Source organism: Schistocerca cancellata, chromosome 8, assembly GCF_023864275.1.
Source record: "Schistocerca cancellata isolate TAMUIC-IGC-003103 chromosome 8, iqSchCanc2.1, whole genome shotgun sequence".
Taxonomy (NCBI): Eukaryota; Metazoa; Arthropoda; class Insecta; order Orthoptera; family Acrididae; genus Schistocerca; species Schistocerca cancellata.
This window is the reverse complement of record NC_064633.1, coordinates 122,295,213-122,301,212: the sequence shown is the minus strand read 5'-3', so window position 1 is coordinate 122,301,212 and position 6,000 is coordinate 122,295,213.

Here is a 6,000-nt window from a genome sequence, read left to right as displayed (position 1 = left end):
TAGTTCCAATGGAATGTTGTCTACTCCGGGGGCCTTGTTTCGACCCAGGTCTTTCAGTGCTCTGTCAAACTCTTCACGCAGTATCGTATCTCCCATTTCATCTTCATCTACCTCCTCTTCCATTTCCATAATATTGTCCTCAAGTACATCGCCCTTGTATAGACCCTCTATATACTCCTTCCATCTTTCTGCTTTCCCTTCTTTGCTTAGAATTGGGTTTCCATCTGAGCTCTTGATATTCATACAAGTGGCTCTCTTTTCTCCAAAGGTCTCTTTAATTTTCCTGTAGGCAGTATCTATCTTACCCCTAGTGAGACAAGCCTCTACATCCTTACATTTGTCCTCTAGCCATCCCTGTTTAGCCATTTTTCACTTCCTGTCGATCTCATTTTTGAGACGTTTGTATTCCTTTTTGCCTGCTTCATTTACTGCATTTTTATATTTTCTCCTTTCCTCAATTAAATTCAATATTTCTTCTGTTACCCAAGGATTTCTACTAGCCCTCGTCTTTTTACCTACTTGATCCTCTGCTGCCTTCACTACTTCATCCCTCAAAGCTACCCATTCTTCCTCTACTGTATTTCTTTCCCCCATTCCTGTCAATTGTTCCTTTATGCTCACCCTGAAGCTCTGTACAACCTCTGGTTCTTTCAATTTATCCAGGTCCCATCTCCTTAAATTCCCACCTTTTTGCAGTTTCTTCAGTTTTAATCTACAGGTCATAACCAATACATTGTGGTCAGAGTCCACATCTGCCCCTGGAAATATCTTACAATTTAAAACCTGGTTCCTAAATCTCTGTCTTACCATTATATAATCTATCTGATACCTTTTAGTATCTCCAGGGTTCTTCCATGTATACAACCTTCTATCATGATTCTTAAACCAAGTGTTAGCTATGATTAAGTTGTGCTCTGTGCAAAATTCTACCAGGCGGCTTCCTCTTTTATTTCTTAGCCCCAATCCATATTCACCTACTACGTTTCCTTCTCTTCCTTTTCCTATACTCGAATTCCAGTCACCCATGACTATTAAATTTTCGTCTCCCTTCACTATCTGAATAATTTCTTTTATTTCATCATACATTTCTTCGATTTCTTCGTCATCTGCAGAGCTAGTTGGCATATAAACTTGTACTACTGTAGTAGGTGTGGGCTTCGTATCTATCTTGGCCACAATAATGCGTTCACTATGCTGTTTGTAGTAGCTTACCCGCATTCCTATTTTCCTATTCATTATTAAACCTACTCCTGCATTACCCCTATTTGACTTTGTGTTTATAACCCTGTAGTCACCTGACCAGAAGTCTTGTTCCTCCTGCCACCGAACTTCACTAATTCTCACTATATCTAACTTTAACCTACCCATTTCCCTTTTTAAATCTTCTAACCTACCTGCCCGATTAAGGGATCTGACATTCCACGCTCCGATTCGTAGAACGCCAGTTTTCTTTCTCCTGATAACGACATCCTCTTGAGTAGTCCCCGCCCGGAGATCCGAATGGGGGACTATTTTACCTCCGGAATATTTTACCCAAGAGGACGCCATCATCATTTAATCATACAGTAAAGCTGCATGCCCTCGGGAAAAATTATGGCCGTAGTTTCCCCTTGCTTTCAGCCGTTCGCAGTACCAGCACAGCGAGGCCGTTTTGGTTATTGTTACAAGGCCAGATCAGTCAATCATCCAGACTGTTGCCCTTGCAACTACTGAAAAGGCTGCTGCCCCTCTTCAGGAACCACACGTTTGTCTGGCCTCTCAACAGATACCCCTCCGTTGTGGTTGTACCTACGGTACGGCTATCTGTATCGCTGAGGCACGCAAGCCTCCCCACCAACGGCAAGGTCCATGGTTCATGGGGGGGGGGGGGGCGGATTCACTTAAGGGGTGCAAAACAAACGCTAAGAACAGACAAGTCGGCGAGGTAAAGCAGAAGAATATGTCAAGCTCAAATTCATCTGCAAAAGATTTTTAAGGGGGGTGTGATCTTGTAACGCCGGAAATGCATATCCTCCTATTTCCATCTATTGTACTATTTTTGTCCCACATTGTCTGAGGATGTTCGTGCAACGTAAACATACTCAGAATCTACCCACTAAGATGTGGCATTTTATGAGGCGAGTGATCGTAAATCCCATCGGTATGTGGTCTAGTGTTTACATAAAGAAAGACAAGCCTTAGCATTATCCATCTGACATGCGAAGTGACAGCATATAATACCTCTATTAATAGCTCTCTCTCGCAGTAGTGTAGGACATAAATAGTGTGGGACGCCACAATAAGATTTTTTACTATGACAAAATCTTTAACAAATAATCTGATTATTAACAATGTGCAAATAGGGGAAGGAAATATGTTATATGTATTTGCGTTAGGACGTTCTAAGTGCACGGTTGGCAGCAGGGAATGATGGGAATTGGTATGCGCTGTATGGTTTGGTTTATCGACGAAGTCCACTTTCATTTGGATAGGTTCGTCAATAAGCAAAATTGGCGCATTTGGGGGGCTGAGAACCCGCATTTCGCGACGGAGAAGTCTCTTCACCCTCAACGGGTGACTGTGTGGTGTGCAATATCCAGTCACGGAATAATCTCTGCGATATTCCTTGATGGCATAGTGACTGTCGAACGGTATGTGAAGGTTTTGGAAGATAATTTCATCCCCATTATCCAAAATGACCTTGATCTCGACAAAATGTGGTTCATGTAGGACGGAGCTCGACCCGATCAAAGTGTCTGATGTTCTGGTGGAGCACTTGGGGGAACCTATTCTGGCTCTGGGGTTCCCCGAGGCCACTGGCATGGACCTCGATTGGCCGCCATATTCTCGGGATCTGAACACTTGCGATTCCTTTTTGTGGAGCTATATTACAGACAACCTAAAATCATTGCTGTGCTGGAAACAGCCATTCAGGAGGTCATTGACAGCATTGACGTTCCGACACTTCAGCGGGTCATGCAGGATTTGGCATTTCGTCTGCACCACCTCATCGCCAATGATGGCAGGCATATCGAACATGATATAACCCAAATCCGAATATCTGTAGTGATGTTTACATGTTGAAGAAAATGTGTGCACTCCGTAGTTTGTAACTGATTTACGTTGTTTTTTTTTTCATATAGTTCAATAACTGCCACCCTTTAGGTACGGAAATGGTTTATTTCCATGTTAGAGCTCAGTTTCTCCAACTCATCAACACATTAAGCACAGGAAATACACAGGAAAAGAACGTATCACATAGTATGAAGCACGTCCTTAAATGAAATGTTCAAAATGCCTGCATTAGCAACGATATGTGCATCAAGCCACCGTCGCATTGAATCCCTGACGCACTGTTGTATCGCTGGAGAATTGTGTATTGTCTCTCAGCCTTCCACAGTATGGGTACAAAGTCTCTGTACATCTTGTAGCGCGGTTCCGTCTATGTACATCTTCTACCGCGGTTCCGTACATGAGAGCTCTCAAATTCCCCTAAAAATAAAACTCTAATGAGTTGAAGTCCGGGGAGCCGGGGGGCCAAAGATTCGGCATGTCGATTGTCCACGTCCGCGTCCGGCCATACAGATTAAGTTATTCCGCGTTTTTCCTCAATCGTTCCAGACTAATGCCAATATGGTGGCATGTCCGATTTCATTCCACATCCTTTCGTAACCCGAGCTTGTGCTCCATCTCTAATGACCTCGCCGTCGATAGGACGTGAAACTCTAATCTTCCTTTCTTCCTCCCATCCTTTACTTGTCTTGACGTCAAATGTTGACTGCGGAACATTTCACGCAAGAAAAAATTTCATGTACTGCTGGTAAGTTTTTCTTTTGTTTGTTTCTCTCGATTAATGTGATTTTGAAGAGAAATAGAAAATGAGCTGTAACATGGAACGTTTCCGCATCCATATCCATAGAACACATTTTATTCCTCTATGTGTGAGGGAGGAATGATACCTGAAAATTTAGCCATACTTTTTGTTAAATTCTGTATATTAATGTGTGTGATTACGGGAGCAGGCAAAACTGCGAACTGCTTGCTAGCACATCCAAACGAGACTGCGAGCACAGGAAGAGTGATAAAATCGAATAATACAAAGAAGGTCTGCGAGACATATTCGTACCAGTGATTTAACACCATTTTGACAAGGATTATAGTTATAACATCTGGCGAAAATTAAAAAAAAAATTGTGTCGAGACAGTGATGAATACCCCAGATTGGCAAGCCAGTACTGAGCAAAGAAGGATTATGTAGAGGCGCTTTACAAACGAAATGAACTTGAAGAGAATTTTGCACAGTCGTCTCTAATTTTTTTATTTTTTGCAGGAGGAGAATGAAATTTTTCGTGAATATACTTGGAACATTTAGCTATAAGTTGGTGTATAAAAGTATTTCCTTTTATTTACAGGTGAGCCATAATGGACCGTGGAGTAGGTGTCAGGTTGCGACAACTGTCGGTGATGGAGTTCCTCTTCAAGACCGGCGATGACTCTGCCCCATCGATTCATAGGAAGTTGTTCCCTGTTTATGGGGAGGACACAGTGGATCGTAGCAGTATCCAGCGGTGATTGCAGAGTTTAAAGAAGGTGATTTATCTCTACTGGATAATCCACGGTACGGTAGACCATCGACAGCTGTGAGTGATGTTAATAAGGAGACCATTGACAAAATCATCAAAAATGACAGATGTGTGACGACAGGACAGCTTGCTGAAATGACTCGTTTGTCATTGAGTAGTGTGGTATCACAGGTACAGTCACTAGGGTACAGAAAAATCTGTGCACGTTGGGTGCCTAGATTATCGACAAGATGAATGAAAACGATGAGGAAGAATGTGTGCGAAGATCTCATGAAGACGTTTATCGAAGAGTGGAAACAGTGTTGTGACGGCGTCATTACCTAGGATGAAACATGGTAGTTTTTGTCCGAACCTGAGAGCAAAATCCAGTCCATAGTCCATGGAGTGGCGTCATCCGGGTTCCCCTTAGAAGAAGAAACCAAGACTTTCACGAATTTTACCAAAGTGCATTTACATCACGGAAAGCACTTTGGGCCATATGTGTCACAGCTGATGGAGGCTACATTGAGTAGGCTCAATTATAGCTAAATGTTCCAAGCAGGTTCACAAAAAATTTCATTCTCCTCCTGCAAAAAATAAAAAAATTAGAGACGAGTGTGCAAAAATTTTTGAACCCCCTTTGTAGAATGAGATGAGTTCGGAGATATGATACTGAGAGAAGAATTTGACAGAGCACTGGAAGGTATAAGTCGAAATAAGTCTCCTGGAGTGGACAACATTTCCTTGGGCGAGCCAGCCATGACAAAACTACTCCACCCGGTGTGCAAGACAAGAGACAGGCGAAATACCCTCAGATTTAAAGAAGACTGTAATAATTCCAATTCCAAAGAAAGCAAGCGCTGGCAGGTGAGAATATTACCGAACTATCAATTTAACAATTCATGGTTACAAAATACGGACACGAGTAACTTATAGAATACTGTAATGGAAAAAAAACTGGTAGAAGCCGACCTCGGAGGAAATCAGTTTGCGTTCTGGATAAATGTAGGAACTTGCGAAGTGACACTGATCCTGTATCTTATTGTCGAAGAGAGGCTGAAGAAAGGTAAACCAAAATGTATTGCATTTTCAGATTTATAGAAATATTTTAACAACGATGACTGGAGTACACTCTTTTAATTGTGAAAATAGCAGGGATAAAATACGGGCAGCGAAAGATCATTTAACTGGTGCAGAATCCAGGCCACAGTTATAAGAGATGAAGGGCGTAGAAGGAAAGCAAAAATGTTATTCAATATGTACAATACCAAGCAGTAAAGGAAACCAATGAGAAATCTGGAAAGGGAATAAAAGTTCAGGGAAAAGAAATAAAAACTTTGATGTTTACCGATGTATGTTAGAGACAACGAGGACCTGGAAGAACAGTTGAACGGAATGCATTGTCTTGAAAAGGAATTATAAGAAGATCACCAACAAAAGTAAAACAATGGTAATGGAA